The sequence below is a fragment of the Miniopterus schreibersii genome (genome assembly GCF_964146895.1).
Source record: "Miniopterus schreibersii genome assembly, chromosome: 16".
Classification (NCBI taxonomy): domain Eukaryota; kingdom Metazoa; phylum Chordata; class Mammalia; order Chiroptera; family Miniopteridae; genus Miniopterus; species Miniopterus schreibersii.
The window spans coordinates 31226986-31249847 of NC_138116.1; the positions used below are offsets into that span (position 1 = coordinate 31226986).

General features: G+C 46.6%; 1 protein-coding gene across 5 annotated transcripts in view; it reads left to right on the plus strand.

Annotated features, from left to right (window-relative positions):
• RPH3AL (rabphilin 3A like (without C2 domains)) overlaps positions 1–22862 on the plus strand; it is a 126208-nt gene that overhangs the window by 8555 nt on the left and 94791 nt on the right. For 2 of the 5 annotated variants that reach the window (XM_081162467.1, XM_081162471.1), the window contains exons 1-2: positions 15550–15688; positions 16452–16539. The gene's annotated coding sequence lies outside the window, so the exon portion shown is untranslated. Of the gene's footprint in view, positions 1–15549; positions 15689–15836; positions 15917–16451; positions 16540–22862 lie in introns of those variants that run through there. The other 3 variants (XM_081162469.1, XM_081162472.1, XM_081162468.1) reach the window with 2 other exon arrangements.

Genomic DNA, 22862 nt, shown 5'->3' on the forward strand with positions numbered 1-22862 from the left:
AAGTGGCTCTTTCTCTCTCCCCATCCCCATGGAAACACTAACCTGACTTTTGTTATCATCATTAACCTATTCTTCATAGCTCTACTATATAAATTCATATCATTAAACAATGCCCTGTGTGCTTTTGAACTTCTGTAAGTGCAGTCACGCTGTATCCCAGAGCCCTATTAGATACATTTGTGTGTGTGGTTGAGATCATCCTGTTGTTATATGTGGCTGTAGTTCCTTCTTTTCCTTCTCTGTGTAAAGATACCCAATTTATTTATGCCTTTCACGTACTGACGGGCATTGGGGTGGCTTCCACCCTTCGTTACTATTCCCAACCTCCTTCCCGTGTGTGAGTTTCTCCAGGGTGTGTACTTAGGAGCAGAACCCTAAGGTCATAGGCCGTTTTCACGTCCTGTTCTCCACACTCTGAGGGAACGTGGATTCCCTCCCGACCTGGGTCAGGGTGCTCCTGGCTCCAGCCCCAATACTTAGTCTCATCGGCACGTTTGGTTTTTGCCAAGCTGGTGAGTGTGAACTGGTATTTCATTGTGGTTTAAAAGGATGTTTCAGTGATTACTGCTAAGGTTGAACATGTTTTTGGTTTTTTTCAACTATAGTTGACATTCAGTATTATTATTATTATTTTTTAAATATATTTTTATTGATTTCAGAGAGAGGAAGGGAGAGAGAGAGAGAGATAGAAACATCAATGATGAGAGTCATTGATCGGCAGCCTCCTGCACACTCCCTGCTGGGGATGGAGCCCGCAACCCGGGCCTGTGCCCTGAGCGGGAATCGAACCCCGATCGCCTGGATCCTAGGTCGATGCTCAACCGCTGAGCCACGCCTGGCCGGGTGACATTCAGTATTATTTTATATTAGTTTCAGGGGTACAGCATCGTGACTAGACGATTTATAATTTACAAAGTGGTCATCCCGATATTTCAGGTACCCACCTGGCGCCGTACATAGTTATTACTGTATTATTGACTGTACCCCTATTCTGTACTTTACATCCCCGTGACTATTTTGTAAATACCAGTTTACACTTCTGAATCCCTTCACCTTTTAGGTTGCCCATGTTTATGGACTGTTTGTGTTTCCTCATTTACCCACCTGTACTTTTCTTGACTCATTTTTTCCCTATTGGATTATTACTGATTCATAAGAGATCCTCCCTTATGCACATTCCGGTGCAAATCCTTTGTTTATTACATGTTGCAAATACTTCCCTCAGTTTGTGTCTTTTTCACTATCCTAATAGCATCTTTTGATGAACAAAACAGTCAGAGCTTAAGTCAGCAGGCTTAGCATTAACTAAAATCCTTTTTGTTACTGTTTCTTTTGTGGTAAAATGTGCATACAATGAAATGCACAAATATTATGTTTTCCATTCAAGGAGCTCAGATAAAGAAATGCATAAACCTGTGCAACCTAAACGCCCATCTAGATAGAGTATGTGACAAGCACCCCAGAAAGTTCCCGCATGCCTTTTCCCAGGCAATCCATGCCCCCCACTCCCCCAGAATTTACTCCTACTCTGGTTTTCTCACCGTATATCAGTTTTGCTTGTGCCAGAACTTCATATAAATGGAATGATACAGTATGCACTCTCGTAAAAGGCTTCTTCCCCGCTCACTTGACGTAATGTTTGAGATTAATCCTGTTGTGTGTATCAGTAGTTGCTTTTTCATTGCTGAGTAGTATTCCATTGTATGAATGTGTACAATTTGTTGACCCATTCACCTGCTGATAGAGCTGTTTTTGTTTGTGGCTGTATGAGTGGCCATACGTCTTTTTGTTGTCATATGTTTCCATTTCTCATATACATTATTTCTCTTACATGTTTTACTTCTTTTAGGAGCAGAATTGCTGGGTCATAGGTTAGTGTAACTTTTACTGAAGCATGATTCATTGAGAAAACTGCACAGATCCTACGTGTCCTGCTTGAATAATTTTTACAAAGTGAACACAGCCATGTAGTCATCACCCCGGTCAAGGGGTGGGGCCTTGCTCCGAGCCGGCCTGCTCAGCGGGGCCGTCCGTTCTGGGATCTGAAACGTGAGCAGAGTGAAGCGAAAAGGGAAAGATGTGGGAGCTTCTATTCCCACGGTGGCAGCTGATGGGACTTGGAGAGACTTGCAGTTACCAGGGTTTCTGTTTTCTTCTACATCAGCTTTCTCATCTATTCTGAGCTACCAGGTATCCCTGCAGTAAATTCCTTTCTGCTTATGTCAGCCAGACCTGCTTTCTGTTGCTTGCAACCAAAGAATCCTGATAGACACAGTGTTCGCAACCACTAGCACCAAAAAACTTAGTGGGGTGTGCCCCTTATATTGCTAAAACTCAAGCCAGAAGCCGTCTTTAACCAATTCCCTGAGTATTTACATTAGAACACTTGGATTCCTGGGCTGACAAGGGGAACTCTCAAACAGGTAGCCACTTTACATCTAACTTAAAATTTTGTGGCAAAGCTATTTGAAACATTTGGGCTTGATGAGGGTACCCCCTCCAAATTTAAATTTAGTTCCCAGTTTAGGAACAATTTTCTATCAGTCCCCCGTGGAAAGTTAATGGAGAACATTGACTTAATTTAGAAGCTGAACTGTGGGAGTGTATATTATTTTCTGGACTTCATTTTTGGAAACCAGGTTCATTTTTCTTGCTCCTTGATGTAGATCACAGGGGGTTGGGTGAGGGGGTGTTTGGGGCGGTTATCAAAAAACAATGGCTAGACCCAAAGTTCTTTCACGCCATCCCTCAGAAACCATTTGCCTAAGAAGTCTCAGCATCAAAATTATTCCGCTTTAAGTGGGGCCTCATTTAAAAGTAAAAAAAGCAAGGACCCAGAGGATTTTCCAGTGTGTGAATCCATGAAAATACACCAAAAAAAATTAAAATAAAATAAAAGTAAAAAATGATATGAATTCTCTCCTTGTTTATTTTTTAATGTAATTGAATCACACGGGTTAGTGGCAGGAAACAACCCAGTTTGACTGTTTTATGAGTTGTTACAGTGCTTGTCCTCGTTAATGTCAGGGTCTGGGAAAGTATTTGATCAAGGGGAAGGTGCCATGGGTGAAGTTCACCAAGAAAAGGTCAGAGATGAATGTGAAATTCTTTCTGGCCTCAAGTGGTCAAAACCAGCCCAGGTTGTGCCTCGGAGCAGCCGCCAGGATGCCTGTGTTTCCCCCATTGCCATTCCCTGGCCTTTCTCGAGAGCCAGTTCCTGGCCTCTGCCCACCAGCTCTAATCCTGCTGCCTGTTTTTCTTATTCGTAGGAGCCACAGCTTGGCATCTGATGACCCAGCCGAGACATAAACACCTTTCTCCCACTCTCTGGGCTTCTTGTACTTTTGACTTGAGCTCAGCTGAAACAGGGCATGGTTCTTTACCATTAAGTCTCCCCATCTCAAGGGGGCCCCAGAGCAGATAACTGACTGCTTCGGGTATCTTTCTTGGCCAGAGGTGCAGGTGGCTGTGGGCATGTGGGTCTGCCAAAGTCTTGTTGGCAGGTTGAATGTCATACAAGGGCACCGTGTGGAAGAGAGCTTTAATTTGTGTGGCTTATGGTGGAGATTTTCTAACAAAGGAACGCAAAGCATCTGTAGCATTATCAGTTTAGTGTGATGACTTTCAAACAGGTGGAAGAGAAGCTCCTCCATGAAGGGGCAGGTGCCTCTTCTCATTTCACACAAAAGTATCTTGCTGGCTGGGATGGCCTCAGACTTCCCACAAACCCATCTTCCGGTGTGGGTGTCATATGGTGAACTGGGTCACCCTTGACAGGGTGATGGGGATAATTTGTGTAGCAAAGGGGGAGACTGGGAAGTGAGAAGGCCCTATCTGGAATCTAAATTGATTTTGAAGAACTGAAACTTTGAGTGAGAGAGTGAATCCAAGTCACTCTCTGAAGTCAGGGCAGAGAGAACAGGTCAAGGGGGCAGCCAGGACTCAATGCAGGATGGCCTCATATGGACCTGATGTTCAGAGCATGGGCTCATGCAGCAGCTAGTTAGGGGTTGAAGGTTTGCACTCCAGGGCTCATTGCTTTAGAGGACAGTCACTGTATGTCACTCTCAGTGGTGGGCTCTGCTGACAGATGTACAAAGTGGAGTCTTATGGTGTTAGTGTTGGGATCTGGGACATGCATGTGGGGGGTGGACAGCACATTGAGGCAGACTGGGAGGAGCTGGAAGTAGATGCACTCAGAGGAGTCCTGGGTGGCAAGCAGAATGTGCTGGAAGTGTGGGTTTAGTGGGGAAGAAGGTAAGATGCATCTCCAGAGCTTGGCAGGTGAGAATCCAGGCAGGGTGTCTGCAGGGGACTCACCAGGAGGTAATGGTTCCTGACAAACAGGCTAATAAGCTAGTGACCTTGATGTCTCAGGATGGAGCTCTTCAGAAGTGTGGGGGATGAGACCTCAACAGGGAAGAGGGTTGGCCTGAAGCCCGCCCAGAGCCAGGGTCTCAGTGCTCAGGGGCTGCAGTGGTTAAGGGCTTAAGCTCTGGGTTCAGACTTGCAGATTTTCATCCTGGCTCTACAATTTCCTCACTTGGTGGCCTTGAGAAGTTATTTTGCCTCTATGGGCCTCAGTTTCTTTATCTGTAAAATGGAAGTAATACTAGTATCTGTTTCACTGTAGTGAGAGTTAAGTGAGAAGTGTTGGACAAAGCATTTAGAACAGTGCCTGCCTCATGGATGATGGTAATTATTAGGAGTAGTATTGCTGTCTTCCTAGCTTGGCCTGACTCGTGCCTGTTTGGCATGGAACTGCATGTTAATGGGGTTCACACTGAGACTCAAGGGCTGCTGCTTTGATTTTATATTGACTTTGTATTCCACATGGTTGCCTTGTTTCTTTGGCTGTTGGAAAGCTGAGTCAGATGTGTTGCTCAGTTTAATCATCAGATTTCTGATGACATCTCTTTCTGATTTCTGCCTGGCCTCTATTCTCTTTGATCCTTAAGTTGTTTATTTTTTATTGCATTTAGTTCCTAAGCTGCCTCAAGCTCTCCTTGAAATAGGCAGTTATAAATTTTGAATGAATAAATATAACTGTAAGTCACACATTGAATCATAGTTACAATGTAAGGAGGTATGCTCTGTCTGCCTGTGACCCTGTCCTCTCCTCTTTATCTGAGTTTGGGGGATTAGTTGAGGCAGTAAGAAGGGTGAGCCCCTAGGGCAGGTTAGGGCACTCCCCTCCCTAACCCCACAGCAAAGAAAAAAACTACAGATTTTTCTGCCTGTGAAGATGTACTCTCAGGCCTAGTGATGGAATTGGTGAGAGGGTGGGTGGAAGAAGAAAAAGACTAACTCTTATCAAGTACCTACTATGTGCCAGGCACTGTGTAGGTGCTTAATACACTTTGGGTTGCTCCAGGAAGCTGCTACTAGTGATGAGTGCCCTAGCTGTGGGACTGTAGAATTCTGGGAAGTTTATCCTGTAAGCTTGGAGGAGGGGTGTGGATCTGCCCATATAATCAATCTGGACGCAACTGTGGGCCATATGGAGGACAGATGTAAGACCTACCCCAGGACTTCTCCCAGTATTCAAAGTTGCCAGGGCATATGTCTCAGTCATCTATTGCCACAATGTTGCTCCATAACAAACCACCCCAAACCCACTGGCATATGGCAGTAAATATTTATTCTACCCACACATATCTGTGGGTTGGGTGAAGTTTGGCTGACTTAGGCTGCTCTCAGTGGGACTTGGTTGGCCTCAAGCTGTGAGTGTGTTTAGGTCTGTTCCATGTATCTGTTATCCCACTTGGACCAGTGTCCACCAAGGCACATTTGTGTCATGGTGACAGGCAGGAGTGCAAGAGAGCAAGCTCAGTTGCACAAGCACACTTCAAGCCTTTGCTCACATCGCATCCGGTAACATCCCATTGGCCAAAGCAAGCCACATGACCAATCCCAGGCCAAGGGGCAGGGAAGTACACTGCCCACCATTAGGCCATAGCAGAGTGTGGCTATCTCATACTATTACAAGGGTGAGGAATTGACACCAGTAATTTAGTCTACTTTAGGATGAGCTTCATTCATTCACTCAGTAAATATTTTTTGAAAGGCTACTGTGTCATAGACACATGCTGCCTCTGAGGATACAGTGGTGAACAAGGCAGGCTGGGTTCTTGCCTTATGGAACTTATATTCTAGTGATAGAAAAAAACACCAAAGAGCTACTTCTCTCATTAGTTATTTACTTGAAGTTGTGATCACTACAAAGAAGAAGTACAGATCACTGGGGGGAATGTACAAAAGGGTCTGACCTTGTCTAGGGAAAGAGATGGTTGAGCTCCAAATTGAAGGGTTTAATTAGGCAAATGAGCCTTAGTAAGATTAACAACCAACTTCTGATCTGAAACCATGGAAGCAAAAAGGCAGTGGGATGACATAGTCAAAATGCTGAAAGAAAAACATTCAATCAAGAATTCTATATCCAGAAAAACTATCCTTCAAAAATTTCAGCCTTAGCTGGTTTTGCTCAGTGGTTAAAGCATCAGCCCGTGCACTAGGTTCGATTCCGGCCAAGGGCATGTACCTCAGTTGCAGGCTCAATCAGGCCCTGGTCAGGGCATGTGCGGGAGGCAACCAATTTATTCAGTGTGTCTCACATAAATGTTTGTCTCCTCCCCACCTTTCTCTCTCTCTCTCTCTCTCTCTCTCTCTCTCTGAAAAGTAATGGAAAAAATATCCTTGGGTAAGAATTTAAAAAAAAAGCCAGATAAATAAGAACTGAATTTGTTGCTACCAGGCATGTCCTACAGGAAATACTAACAGGAGTCCTTCATGTTGAAATGAAAGGACACTAGACAATAACTCAAATCCACATGAAGAAATAAGAAGCACCTTTAAAGGTATATCTGTATTTTGTTTGTGACTCTTTTATTCTATCTGCATAAATCAATAATTATAAAACTCTTGGCAGGCTTATAATGTACAAAGATGTAATTGTATAATGTACTGGCGCAATGGAAGAGAAAGGAAACAAAGCTATATTAGAGCAAAGTTTTTGCATATATTGAAATTAAGTTGTTAACAGAGCTAGATTGTTTTACATTAAATGTTAATTGTAATCTCCAGAGCAACCACTAAGAAAATAACTAAAGCCCAGCTGGGTGTGGCTCAGCGGTTGAGCGTCGACCTAGGATCCAGGAGATCAGGGTTCGATTCCCCATCAGGGCACATGCCCAGGTTGCAGGCTCGATCAATGACTCTCTCATCATTGATGTTTCTCTCTCTCTCTCTCCCCGTCTCCTTTCCTCTCTGAAATCAATAAAGATATATTAAAAAAAAAAAAAAAAAAAGAAAGAAAATAACTAAAAATATGTAATAAAAGAGAATTAAAATGGTATGCTAGAAATACTTATTTAACATAAAAGAAGGCAGTAATGGAAGAACATAGGAACAAAAACCATAAGAGATATAGGAAACGAATAGCAAAATGGCATAAATCTTATCTCATAAGTAATTACATTACATGCAAGTGGACTAAACACTATAGGAAAAAGGCAGAGATTGACAGTGGAATAAAAGCAACTCTATGTTGTTTCGAAGAAACACTGTAGATTCAAAGATACACACAGGTGGAAAGTAAAGGAATGGAAAAATATACCTACCATACAAGCAGTAGCTAAAAGAGAATTGAAGTGGCTGTACTAATATCAGACAAAATAAACTTCAAGAAAAAAAGAATAGTTACTAGAGGCAAACAAGGTCATTTTATAATGATAAAAAGGCCATTCTGTCAGGAAGACACATCAATTATAAACATCTATACACCTCACAGTAGACCCCCAAAATACATGAAGCAAAATCTAATGGAAATGAAGGAACAAATACACAACCGAACAATAATAGTTGGAGGCATCAAGGTTCCACTTTCAATACTGGACAGAACAGGTAGGCAGAAAATCAACAAGGAAATGGAAGACTTGAATAACACTATAGGCCAAGTAGACTTAACAGACATGGAACAATCCACCCAACAGCAGCAGAATATTCATTCTCAAGCACACATGAAATGTTCTCTAGGAGAGGACATATGTTAGGTCATAAAATGAGCCTCAATAAATTTAAAAGAATTGAAATCATACAAAATAAGTTCTTTGTCTACAGTGGGATGAAATTAGAAATCAATAACAAAAGGAAATTTGGGAATTCATAGATATGTGGAGTGTAAACACACTCCTAAATAACCAAGGAGTAAAAGGAGGAATTAGAAAATACTTTAAGATATATGAAAATGAAACTACAACATACTGAAATGTTTTGTTTTTTAAAAAATTTATTTTAGAGGAAAGGAGAGAGAGAGATAGGGAGAAATGGGAGAAACATGGATTTGTTGTTCCACTCATTTATGCAATCATTGGTTGATTGTTGTATGTGCCCTGACAAGGGATTGAACCCACGGCCTTGGCGTATTGGGATGACCCTCTAACCAACTGAGCTACCTGGCCAGGGCTCAACATACTGAAATGTATGGGATGCAGCTAACATAGTACTTAGGAGAAAATGTATAGCTATAAGGCCTATATTTAAAAAGAAGAAAGACTTCAAATTAATAACCTTACACCATAAGAAAACAAGAAAAAAAGAACAAACTATATCCAAAGCAAGCAAAAGAAATCATAAAGATTACAGCATAAAAAAATGGGAGAGATTAGAAAAGGCCACTTATTGTACGAGTGTATTTAAATGAAATATCCAGAATATTGCTAATTGATAGGACTGAAAGTAGATTAGCGGTTTCCAGGGGTTGGGGAATGGAGAGAGGGGTGGGATGGGGTGGGACTGCTAATGGGTACAGGGTTTCTTTTTGTGGTGGTGGTTAATTCTCACCTGAGGATATTTTTTCCCATTGATTTTTAGAGAGTGAAAGGGAGGGAGAGAGGTGGGATGGTGGGGGGGAGAGAGAGGGAGAGAGAGAAACATTGATGTGAGAGAGACACATCAGTTGGTTGCCTCCCTCACGTGCCCCAACTGGGGCCGGGGATCAAGCCTGCAACCAAAGACTTCAGTTTCTTAGCCCATTTCCTAGATTTCCAAGGGAGAGACTTCAGCTGAGCCCAAGGGGGCGGTCACAGTGTAAACTAGGGTCTTCTGGGCAGCTAGCTGAGCAGCTACAGTAAGGCCAGGGAGAAGAGGGGACATCAGATGGGATGCCAGTTACCTTATGTCAAAGTCCTCCCCCACTTTGGATAACTCACTGCCTGGGATCTGTCTTCGCCTGGGGATAAACTATGTACATGAGACCTTATTTGTCACTTGAACAAACACGGCCCTCTGACCATCCATCCCCCCTCCCCTCTTGCCTTCACTTTCAACCCTGACCGGGCAGGGAACACTCTGGAGTTTAGAATTAGTCTTACGACTGTTGTGAATTCTCTCAGTCCCCATGCCCTGCTGAAAAACTTGTTGAAAAGGACCCCAGTTACTGTCATTGTCTCATTTTCACCTGCTGTTTGAAACTCAGTGGTGCTGAGTCAGGTGCCTGGAAACCCTGGGACTGTGGAATAAATGGCCCCTGATTGGGGCCAGGAGGGGCCAGGAGATGCCTGAGAAGTCTGGTGGGGAGGCATGTGAGAGGGTCCGCTGCCAGGGACCGCACCCAGCCCCACTGTTTCCAGCTCGGCCCCTTCTCTTTCAGCTGGTCTGCAGGTAGTGCGTCTGCGTGAACTCTCTTCATGCAGAGGACTCTGTGCTCAGGAGGCTTCGGGGTGGGGGAGGAGTGGGGGGGGTATGGGGAGGGTAAGAGGTAGGGGGACCAGGATCCCCAGGCCCTCTCTGCAGGGGCAGTCACTTCCAGTCCTAAGGAGTGTGATTGATCCTGGATGGGGCCCTTTCTCTTGCTGGGAGAAGCAGCAAACTGAAGTCCTTCAGTCCCAGTGCTCTAGACATCAGAGCGGGCACAAGGAAGACCGCGTGCGATCTGGCCTCTGGAGGCTCGTTTCTCTCTGCGTGCCTGCAGCATGTATGGGAGGCCACGTGGCCTGGCGGCGTCTTATTTACAGCTGTGTGCTCTTCCCAGTACAGAGATGCCAGCGGGTGGCAGGCACGTAGCTGGAGCCTGACCGCTGATGAGCAGTTGTGCACCTCTGTTTAATTTCAGTTACAGCCAAGTGAAGTAAGTGGGGCGGATTGCTGCAAGTGCATTGAATAGTTGAAACCTCGGGTTGCCTGGCCATGGGGAGGGGTGCGTGTGAGTAATTTTCCCCCCCTTCACAGTCACGTAGCTGCTCAGAACTGGAGCTAAAAGCTGGGCTTCTGATTTCTAACCCCAGACTCTATTCAGGACCAAGTGCCTTGATATTCTGAGTTCTTTCAGGCAGAAACTGTCTTATTTTTCCTGGTTTTTCCTGTTATCCATCTATCTCTTCATTAATTCCCTTATCTTGTGCCTTGGAGGAGTCAAGATGCCCACAGAATATATGTCCATTGCTTGGACATAAAATAAATTTATTTATAATAAAAAGATAAAATAGATACCATATGCCAGAGTTCTATGTAGATATTTTACATGTGTTTTCATATATCTATATGTATGTATATATAATTAAATAGAAACCCATAAAAATAAGGTTAGGAAAAATGCAGATTAACTAGAAGGTCAAAATCTGGGAGAGAGTTAGAATACATATTGAGGCCATAGAGCCATACACAGTTTACTCTATCTGAACCACAGATTTAGCTCTGAGCTAATTAGCAATCAAAGCAGGAAAAAATATTATGTACACGGTTCATGTGGCCCATAATGAAAAGGATGCCAGACGCCGAGTGCTTTTCCAGGCAATTAGATCTGGAGGAAATTTCTTGCCTGCGTGGTCATCTGCGGGCCCTGGGCAGTAAGGAAATATGTGGCACATATGCCGCTGCTCTCTGCTGCTGCTCCTGCGGTGGACACCGCTGATCAGTCACGGCCTGTTCCCACGGTCCTTCTAGCGTGGTGTCCAGGCAGCCAGGGCCATGATTTGGAGTCAACGCCAAAGATGAAACCCACTTGCTGTCCAACCCTGGGGCTGGGGTGGTATTGGGGGTCATGAGCAGAGCCACCTCTGCAGCGGTGACATAGGTGGACATGTCCTGTTGATCTTTAGAGGTGTGTTTGCTGACAAACCCCTCTAGGTGCCGATTGTAGTGACCTGTCAGGGTAATGAGAGGGGTAAGTTTGTCTGGAGAGACATGGGACACACTAGGGATTTCTGACCCCCTACAGTCACGCACTCATGCCACAGATAGTTAGCAAACACCTGTTACGTGCCGAGAAAGGGTGCCCAACCCAGTCTCCTCAGGTCTCTGGTCCCAGGTTAACTTTGCTTCCTCAGAGATGCCTTCCCCAACTCCTCCTCAGAGCTCACTAGTCATGTCCCTGCCCCTTTCTCTACAGTCGCATCACAGCCTATACTGAGACTTTTACTTATGTTTATTCGTTTGGTGTTTTCCCCCTTCCAAGACGTGAGTTCCAAGGTGGCAGGGCCAGCGTCTGTCGTGTGTTCATCATATCCTCAGTCCTCACCCAGGGTCTAGCACATGATCGGTACTCAGTACATATTTGTGAAATGAATGAATGAATGAATGAATGAATGAATAAATAAATAAATGGCACAGAGGTAAAGCAGATGCAGACTGCCCAGTAGAAGATAAAGTCATAAATATAACATAAGGTGCAGATGCTCAGTGCTGAAGGGAGGGGCTGGGTGGGGAGCCAAGGGACTTCAGAGGAGGAGAGGCTGCTCCCAGACAGAAGGGGAGATCGAGGCTTCATGGTGCAGCACCCTTTGCTGGGCCTGGAAGGATGGGTGGAGGGGAGGGACATCTGGGGCCATGGGGGCAGCAGGAGTAGAAGCAGAGAGGTGGAGCTGGAGGAGAGAGAAGACAGAATTACTTGGGGTGCTCTTAGGGCTGTGGCGGGGAGCAGGAGTAGCTACATCAGGAGAGATGGGTCTGAACCAGCTGCGGGGGCTTGGCCCACAGGCTTGATTTGGACAGCAGATGGGGAGGGAGGCAGCAGATTTGTGAGCAGAGCAGGGATGGGGTGAGAGGGGCCCCAGGCAGGCAGGGGCAGGCTGGAGGAGAGTTGGAGAAATCAGGTAGGCCCGAGTTTGGCCTGGAAGTGGTACAGGCCATCCCTGGGGAGAACGCACAGCCTTTGCTCCCTGGAGTCGGTTTACATTCTGCCTCTCCCATGCCTGTTAACCTTGGGGACCACCGTCTGGCAGGTTCCAGCCCCAGGACCCCAGAGCAGCCCCAGCCTTGCAGGCCACCCCGTTACCCGCTGCTGGCTGGGCCCAGCTCTCCAGAGGGGTTTTGTGTAGCTAGTTCACCAAAATCACTGTTGCTGACATATTTCCAATTTTAAAATAGAATATGTACTGATCACATTTATAGCATGTTATCATGAGCCCTTCGGGCCGCGGGCTGATGCTCTAACCTCTGAGCCATACCCGCCAGGGCCTCTTGGGCTTTTTAAGGTGTTTTTCTCAGTTACTTATCTAGGAAACTTTTATTTTCTATTTATATCAATTATTACCTTATTGCATGTATGAGTCACTCAGTTTATTCCTTTGGCCTCCTTCTTGCAAATCTCACGTGTGGATTTATTAAGCCCCTTGGCACCTACTTTCATGTTCAAACCCATTTGGCAAGGTTCTGACTGGAGAGTGGGAGATGGGAGCTGTTGCTCGTGATTCCTGGATCACAGGATGGTGCTGGATTGAGATGCTAACGATGCAGGCGTTCCGCACGTTAGTGCTGGAGGGTTTTGAGTGAGCACACAAGGCCTCCTTGCCATGTTTATCCTGGTTGCTTAGTCCTGACAACCAGCAGCCGAGAGTGGTCAGAGGTGGGTGATAGAGACTAGAGGACAGGCCAGGGTCTGGGATGACCCGGGACAGCTTCGGGCATGCTTGAGGACATGAGCGAGTGGATGAACTTTCTTTAGTGATTTGGGTGGATGACAAGGGAGAAGCTCACATGTGGTGACAGGGAGGGGCGATTGCCACACTGTCCAGGGGCCGTGGAAGGAGCCCACAGTGGAGGGGCTCCCTCTGGGCATTGGCTGCTGCAGGGGACCCAAAGTCGACCTGGGAATGAACACTGGGTGCCGCCGCAAGGGAAAGCAGCCACCTCCCTGCCATTTCTGGGCCAGGCTGCTACTGGCACTAACCTCCGAAGGGGCAGCGGGGCACGGGAGCAGGAGGCTCACTTGCAGGGGTCCTGTTGTTTCTGTTCAGTGTGAGGCTCACCTGGCCATAGTGGCTCAGATGGGTGAGCCACGTCCCGTGCACGGAAGGGTCGCCAGTTCGATTCCTCGTCAGGGCACATGCCTGGGTTGTGGGTTTGATCCCCAGGCGGGGAGTGTACAGAAGGCAACCGATTGATGTTTCTCTTTCACGTTGGTGTTTCTCTCCCTCTTTCCCTTCCTCTCTCTAAGTATGTCTTGGTGTTTCTCTCCCTCTTTCCCTTCCTCTCTCTAAGTATGTCCTCAGGTGAGAATTTAAAAAAAAAAAGGCTCATCCCAGTTAGTATGTGTGGTAAGTTCCTACCCCTTCCCATTTCTGAATAGGTGACTTACTCAGGACCCTTGATTGTAAATCACAAAGACCCAACTCAAACTAGCTTAAGCAAGAAGGGGACTCTGTGGACCTGGGAACTTAGTGGTTCAGGTATGGCTGGATCCAGCAATTGACAATGCCATCAGGATTATGTACCTCCATCTCTCAGCTCCACTTGGCTTCATTCTCAGGCCATTTCCAAGTGGTGGCAAGGTGGCCATTGGCCATCCCTAGCCAACATTGTTCTCATAGGGAAAGAGTGTATTTTTCAGTAACTCTGGTGAGAGCCTGGGGGACTTTGTAGTGCTGGGCCTGGGTCACACACCCAACCCTGAACCAGTGACTGTGTCCAGGAAGTGGGGATGTTCTAATTGGTTGGCCCCAGGCACATTCACAGCAGAAGGAGGGCGGGTTTCTCCCACACAGAAGGACTGGGCATGATTTCCTTGGCCCGGAAGAGGAATCATTCTAATAGAAAGAAATGCTGGGCAGACACAGAAAGCCAGCAGAGGCCCAGCCTTTGCACAGCTGGCTGGAGCCTGGAGGCGTTGTAAGGGTACGTCTGTATAGCAGTGCCCAGCATGCCCATCGTTCTCAGTGCAGAGTAGGCACACTTGGGCCTCTTCACATCCTCAGGTTCGGTCCATCGGGACCTCCAAACAGAGCCAGCCTTCCCATGTCACAAGCCACTGGGGAGCACATGGAATCCAGCCTCTTGCCACTACGATTATTTCAGGGGTTTGTCCAAGGTCATCGCCAGTTACTGACACTACTTCTTACATCTCTTTGGCCTCCAGCCCCTGGATCCACAAATCTGGCTCTGGCACCTGCATCTGGTCCCTGTCCCTGCTAAGGGTAGGGTCCCTTTCCTAGATGCTTGACTTAGCCCGAGGGTCATCTTGCTTTTGGTGTTAGCTGCACTTTCCAGCTGTGGGCCCACCAGGGAGGGAAGGGGCCCCTAGATCTGCCAGAGGTGGCTCCTCCTGAACTCAGACCACATCCGCATGCTCAGGATGAAGGGCAGCTGGCTCCCGGCACACCTGGTCTGTGGCTGCTGCTTTCCACAAGCTCAGAGAGAACTTAGATCACCTTCTCCTGTTCGGTACAACCAGTGTCACGCATCAGCACTTCCCAATACTTTTACATACAGAATCTTTTCTTCACATGGCATCTTCCCTGAAAGTCCAGTATATGGAGCAGACAAGAGCCCAGTTGCCCTGGGTTAGGTGGAAATATACCCCCCCCTTATTCTTCCCTATTCCACGTCAGCAGCCCCCAAAGAGGTATATGACACCCCTTGGGCTCCTCGGAACCCAGTTTGAGAACCTCTTTGGGATCATGTCCATCTGTCCCCCTCACTAGCACCCGCTTCTGTTCCCATGGATGTGGTGTTTTCCTTATCACTGCCACATTTTTCTGTCGTTAGCTTGTTTGCACTATGAAAAGGCCAACGTGGAGATCCGTGCCCTCTCCCAGCGAGCAGGTGTCAGGGAACAAGCCCTCCCCAGCTACACAGAGGCTACTTCATTACCCTTGTCTCCTCGAGCTACATTGGGAGGTTCTACTTAAGACCTTGGTCACTTCCTCTGTGCCTCAGTTTACCTTCTTCCTGGGGAGCCACACCCAGTTGGTGTCCCACCCCGGCAGCTGGGGCTTCAGGAAGTTACGAGATGCTGCTGTTCCACGCGCGTCTGCCGCCGGGAATGAATATTTTGGATACCTTTCCACGAAATGTACCCTTTCTAACAAACATCCTTGAAAGTCATAAAAGTGGCCAGACTAAAAAAAGTAACACCAAAAAAAAAAAAAAATGCAAAGGTTCCCAGCAGAGGCCTCCCTGTAATAAGAAATGTCCTGTGTCTGTTCCCTCAGAAGACCGCGTTGTCAGGGGAATCGGTCACCAGCAGACTGGCCGGGGGCTGGCCTTGGCCGGGCTTCCGTCCACCAGGGAGAATCCAGGCCTTGGTTTGGCTCCAGCTGGGCCTTCCTGGTGGCTGCCACTTATTGACTTAAGTCTGAGCGATTCAGATCTTCATCAGGTCGCCCCTGACAACTGTGTGTGGGAGGGAGAGTGCCCGCCTCCCATCGGAGGCACCAGCAGGGTCAGACCCAGGAGAAGCCCCCCTCAGTTCCTGGTAGGTGTTTTGGGGTCTCCGGCTCCAAGGGGACACAGGAAGGTGACTTTTGTATTTCCTAGAGCCAGGGGCCCAGTTCACACAGGCAGGGCTTTCCCAGAACTTTGTTAGCTCCCGGGGAAGGGCGTGTGTCTGCTGGGGAAGTGTTGGTTAATGGTTGACCGGAGACTTTTCCCTGTTGCCTGGGACCTGCTGCTTCAGAGGAAGGAGCAGCCGGAGCCCGAGAAGGTCTGGGAGCGTCCGGACACCTCCTTGATTGTCGCTACACTTTCTGTGCCATGCCCTGAGACCCCAGTGGTCAGGGATTGATCTGGGGATAGCGCGGAGGGCATGGGTATTTTGGTAGAAAGTTGGACAGCAGATGGCTTAGGGCCAGGCAGAGAAGGGGACCTTGTTAATATGATGGAGCAAATTGGAACATTCTGTTCCAGAAATACTTCTAATGCATGTCATGCTATGTGGAGGCACCAGAAAAGGGGCTGCAGGGTCTGTGTCCCCAAGTGCTGTTTGGGGTCAGCCAGACAAGACTATGACAAGTCCCCAGATAACTGTGAGGCAGGGACAGAAAAAACAAGGGCCAGGAGGGGGGAAAATAAAGTGCCAAGGCAGCATCGCTTAGAGTGTGAGAGGATTTGAAGTATATTATACAGTAATATTAAGTATATTATAAATATAAGCATTGGAAACATTTTAATGATTATGTGTTTATTTTCATGTGTATTGGAACATAACTGTCTCTTCATTTGCCTTTTGTTTATGGCAGATGATACGGTTTTCTGTTTATGGTGGAGATACAGATTTTCCTTGAGAACAAATTTAAGTAAAAGAGGAAGTCGATTTGAAGGAAAATGGTAAGTAAAGAACAGCACGGAGGTCACGGGGGTGGCAGGTGGCATGGCGTCACCTGAAGTGTGGGAACAGGGTGGTGGAGGAATTCAGAGATGAGGAAAGGAAAGGGCTCATGGAAGAGTCAGGTGGAGGTGGGGGAGAAATGGGATCCAGCTAGGTGGAGATGGGGGAGGTGAATTCGTATTTTCCAGATCCAGAAATGTATGTGCAAATTTTGGCATACTTCCTTTTGGTTCCAATGAGTGAGTCCTGTGGGGACTGGAGAGTGGGTTTGGACTCTCTTGTGGAAGATCGTGAATCCCAGGGTATGAATTCTGAACTTAATTCAGGGGGCAGTGGGAGCCATTGAAGGCGCTTGAGGAGGGAGAGTGCTATATGACTTGAATAGACTCATTTATTTGTAGTAGGTACCCAGACTAGAGGCAGGATGACCAGTCAGGGGCCTAAGGAAAGAGTCTAAGAGGCTAAACTAGGGCCGTGGCTGAGGACCAGCGGCCCAGCTACCCAGCCTGCCTCCCACTGGCTCTGGCGGGCAGCCTAGAGACATTGGAGAAAGGCAGGCCTGGGGTGGATGAATGAGCCAAACCTTGCTCTCTGTGGGGAGGCAATGGGAGCTGGGCAACGGTACAGGTCAGAGTGGCCTGGAAGGGAGGTGCCCATCTTTCCCAGCTGGGCCCATTGGCCTCTTCCTGGTGTTTCCTGGCCAAGTGTGGAATGTTCTGGGGGAAGTGGAGGGGGTCAGCTGGAAGAAGCTCCTGTATGGGCCAGAGCACCGAGTTCCTGCAGGAGGAAGCGCGCAGTTTCCTGCCCTACGGTTTGACCCAGGCAGCCGGGCTGAGGGCTCCAGGCCAAGCTTTCACTCCTCAGTGGGGCCTGAGGTCATCTGGGTCACAGATATTTTTGTTTAACTCTCCCCTTTCTTCCTTCTAGTGCAGAAAAGTTTACCAGGGGTTCAGAGATGGGCTTGGTTTAAAAAACAGGTGTGGGTATTTTTCATGTTCATTTTCCTTTGAGGGCCTACTGTGTGCTGGGCACTGTGTTTGGTACTTTTACTCTGTTATCAGAGTTCACCTTGGATGAGACCTGTGAGGGAGGTGTTCTTACTTCCATTGTACACAAGAGGAAACAGGGTGTGGGGGAATTTAGTCCCGAAGCTGTACAGCTGGAATGAGCAGAGCCGGATTCCAATCTCACGCACTGGTGTTGTCTGTAGGAGCGACTGTGGACAAAATATGTAGCTTGGGAAAGTAACTCACTGTCAGTTTTCCCCTCTGGGTGTGGGGCCATACCGTGCAGTGTACTGGGGCGCCTCTGTAAAATGGGGATACTAACAGTACCTAGCAACATTGTGGTGGGGTTACGTGAGTTATGGTGCAGGCAGGGTGTTGTATAAGTGTTAGCTGCTGTTACTGCTATTATTACTTAAAACTAGAGTTTGCCTAATTCTGAACATAATTTTATTGGAAGACACTTTTGGGAGGGTATCACTTAGGGTGGGAGAGGAGCATCGTTTTAAAATAATATATATGGCATGGAATGACATTAGAGACAGTTCGCCTCTGGGCTGGCTGGCTGTGGCCACACTCCTGGCCCTTGATGTTGGGGGATGTGTGCGTAGGAGTGAGGAGTGTCACTGTTCACGGTCCTCTGTCATTAGCCTTACTTAGATGAAAACTTGAGAATCAAGGTGCACTTTGCTGTTTTCATGGGCTCCCAGGAGTTGCCAGGTATCTGATCTCACTGGACCAAGTTAGTGCCTGGAGCTTTGTGTCCTAATTGCCTGTGACCTTAGCTAGCTGTTCTCTGAGTTATTTTCCAGCTCTAAAATTCCGAGAGGCCTCTTCCTTTCTGGCAGTTCTACCAGGATGGCTCCCTTCCTGGAATGCCGTCTAATGCCTGCCAAGTCCCTACTTTTTTCCTTTTAGCCCTCCACCAGACGCTTTTCCTCTTTGAAGCCCTCTTGGATTGCTGCAGAGAGAAAGCCTAACTCCGTCTTCCTTCACTTTGTTCTCTCTGTTCTTTGTAGTCCCAGCATGTATTAGCGCCAGCGTCTGATTCATTCAAACCTGCACTGTTTACAGCAAAGAAAACAAAGGTGGCCTCTGTCCCCGTGGACCTTAGAGAGGTTAACAGGTCATCAAGGAAATAAATGCACACATTCCAGTCATGATACATTCGATGAAGAAAAAGAATCGAGGGCCAGTATTTGTTGTGGACCTTCCAGTCTCCTGCACTAGGCTGTGTCCCCTGTGAGGGCCTCCTACCTGTGCTCTCCTGGGTATTGGGAATTCCAAGGCTGATAATCCTGACGATGACACTGACAGTGATGGTGGTGGTGGTGATGGTGATGATGACAATGGTGGTGGTGGTGGCAGGCCTGCATGGTATAGTGTTACAGGTCCTGTGCTGGGTGTTTTACTTGTATCATCTAAATCAGGGCTTTCAGGCTTGGCACTTTGACCTTTCAGCTGGATAATTTTATGTTGTGGGGGGCTGTACTGTGCATTGTAGAATGTTTAACAGCATCGTGGCCTCTACCTACTGGGTTGTAGCCAGTCACACACACCCCCCAAAATGTCTCTTGGGGGATAAAAATCCCCCTAACTCAGAACCACGGATCTAATTTATTCTTCCCAATAGCCCCAGGAGTCAGTTACTCATTTTACAGATGTAGCAACTAAAGCTTAGAGAAATAAATGAAGCTGCCCAAGGCCACTGAACTAGTAATTCACAGAGCTAGAATGTAAACCCCAGATACGTGACCCAAAGAACAGACTTGAATCCACTGCTTATTACTTGGCAGAAGAAGAGAATTCATCAACCCCTTGGTAGGGCCACCTGGGGTACACGACAGGGCTGGGGCCTGCTTGGTCAGCCCTGGCATCCACTGCCGAATTCATTTGGAGCTAATGAAAACAGTGGCTGCTGCCTGTTTTCTGACTTGGTTTGAACTGGAAGAACCGAATGTATTTATGTGGAGACTGTCTCCACAGGCCCCAGGCCTTTGCCACAAAGGGAAGTCCCACTGCTTCTCCTGCCTTCAGGCAGCCCTGTCGCTCGCAGACACCTATGGGGAGAGGGAACAGGCGTGGGTGTGTTTTTCTGCAAATGGGGCCTCCTGGGCTCATTGCCTGTTTTCTCCCACTGACGCTGTGAATCTGGGTTTGCGGGGTGAATGCCCAAAATACACATTTGTAATTTGACTTTTTTTTAAACAATAATTTATTACCAAAAAAATTAAATATAAAGTCGAAAGACTTTCACAGTAAACATCTACATGCCCACCACTTAGGTCCTGTTAGTAGCCTTTTCCTACACTCCTGTTTCCCTTTCCTGGAACCCAGGTCAGCGTCGCCTCTGGCTGGTGGGTCAGTGAGCACACCACAAGTTCTCCCTGAGAGAATGAATTAATAACCGCTGTCGAGCGGTAATGAGACAAAGATGGTCTTCATCACCAGGCTCATGGGAGAGAACAAGGATCATGAATGATCCTACTCACTGGTAAAGCAAAACTAGTTAAAGTAAGTTACTAAGCAGATTGGAAAGTTATTTAAAATGCCATCCAATATTTCACACATGCCATCTTAAAGTATAGAAGCAATACAAATGCAATAGTTTCAAACAATAAGTCATAGAAATTGCTCGACACAAAGAAGGACACATTTATGAAATTCTAAATTATTGTCCTTTTTTTTTCTCCATTTTGTGGAAACTTCCTTTGTTTCAGAAATAAGCAAACACCCTGACAGACACTCTCACGCCTTTCTCAGCATGCCTGTTCCCTCCAGCCCAGATGCCATGAGTGAGGGAACCCACAGTCACATCGTGAGTCCCTCCTCACCTTTCCCAGGTGGGCATCAGCTACTGCTTCTGGCAGGGAGAGGATGCTCCCCCGGCAGGCACTGTCCTATCAAGCCACGTCACATCACATATCCCTTGGTATAAGTGATTCCAAATAATTGACACCTTTAATACAAAGTTGTTGTTAATTATGAGAATTTTAAAAGCCTTTTATCTTTTTTAAAAAATATATATATCTTTATTGATTTCAGAGAGAGGAAATGAGAGGGAGAGAGAGAGAGAAACATCAATGATGAGTCGTTGGTCTGCGCCTCCTGTACGCCCCCTACTGGGGATTAAGCCCCCAACCCGGGCATGTGCCCTGACCGGGAATCGAACCCTGATCGCCTGGATCCTAGGTTGATGCTCAACCCCTGAGCCACGCCCGGCCGGGCAAAAAAGCCTTTTATCTTGAAATAATTGTTTAAAGATATTTTAAAATTGATTTTTAAGGGCAGAGGAAGGGAGAGGGAGAGAGAGAGAAACATCGATGTGAAAGTGAAACATCCCTCAGCTGCCTCTTGCACACCCCCTACTGGGGATCAAGCCCGCAACCCGAGCCTGTGCCCTGGCCGGGAATCGAACCTGCAACCTTTCGGTGCATGGGATGACACCCAACCAACTGAGCGACACCGGCCAGGGCGATCTTGAAACAATTTTAGGTTTACATGAAAGTCGCCTAAGTGGTACAGAGTTCCTATCTACCCCTCCCCGTTTACCACATTAACATCTTAAATAACAATACGCTGCTCCTCATTTCTTTCTCATCTTTCATGACCTTAACTTTTTTGAAGAGCACTGGCCATTTATTTTATAGACTGTCCCTCCGTTTGGGTTCGTCTGATATTTTCTGTGGTTAGATTGCGGTTGGGCATTTTCGGTAAGAATCCCCGGGGAGTGCCGCTGTGTCCTTCTCAGTGCATTAGCCTATCAGGAGGTACACTGTGCCCATGTCGGACCGCTGGGGATTGATATTAGTCTTGATCAGTTGGTTAAGGGAATGTGTGCCCAGTTTTCTCCTGTAATGTTTTTTTTTTTCTTTTGTAATTAGTAAATATCTTGGGGAAGATACCTTGAGACTGTGCAAATATCCTGTTCCTCCTCAAACTTTTGCCTGCTGCTTTTAGTGTCCATCCACGGATCTTGCCTGCGATAGTCATTACAGTGGTATTTTTTGTTTGTTTGTGCTTTTTTAAAAATGTGTTTTTATTGATTTCAGAGAGGGGGAGGGAGACGGAGAGATAGAAATACCAATGATGAGAGAGAGTCATCGATTGGCTGCCTCCTGCACACCCCCAGCTGGGGATCGAGCCTGCAACCAGGGCATGAGCCCTGCTGGGGAGTCGAACCTTCATCTCCTGGATCATAGGTCGATGCTTAACCTCTGAGCCACGCCAGCCGGGCTTCCGTGGTGTTTTAATGGTGATTCTTCTGTTCCTTCATTCCTTTTGTGCTTATTAATCAGACTCTTCCATAAGAGAGAGCTTCCCTCTCCCCTATTTACTTATTTATTCAGTTATTTATATCATAAAGACTTATAGATATTTATTTATCTTATTATGGGTTATAATCCAGTATAGTAGTTATTTCTTTTGTTGCTCAGATTGTTCAAGCTTCAGCCATTGAGAGTTCATTAGGAAAGTTTTTACTGTGAAAGTTTTTAACTGTTACAGAAAAGCTGGACAGATAGGCAGTGCAAAGAAAGCCTGTCGTTCCTTCACCTAGATTCAGCAGTTCTTAGCATTTGACCATAATTGCTTTCTTTCTCCCTCTCTTTCCCCTGCCCCTCTCCTACAGTGTTTTCACAAATGCACCATCTGTTGTTGTTTTTTTATTGAGGTTAATTTGCAGTTAATCTTTCCCTGTCATCGGGTTGATGGCAGAATGTAAGTGGCCAGCTTTTTGTCCCCTGGAGACTGTACCTGGCTGCCCTGTTCAGACCCCAGGTTCATTCTTCACTGTGCACCATGACTTTTTGAACAGCTTATTGAGATACAATTCACATACTCTACATTTAAAATATATAATTCAGTGGTTTTTAGTATTGATAGGAACAGCCATCACCACAGCCAGTTTTAGAACATTCTCATCGCCACAAAGAGAAAGCCCATATTCTTTAGCTATTTATTACCTGCCCTCCTTCCCAATAAGCCCCAAACAACCACTAATCTACTTTCTGTCTCTATAGATTTGCCTATTCTGGACATTTCACATAAGTGGAATCCTATGCTATGTGGTCTTTTGTTACTGACTTCTTTTAGCAAAGGTTTTCAAGGTTCTTCCAGGTTGTAGCATTAATCGGTGTTTCCTTCTTTTTTATGGCTGAATAATATTCCACGGTATGGTTTTACTGTATTTTGTTTATCTGTTCATCAGTTGATGGATATTTGGGTTGTTTCCACCTTTTGGCTATTGCGAGTAGTGCTGTTATGAACATTTGTGTGCAAGCTTTTGTTTGAACACTTGTTTTCAATTCTTTTGGGTA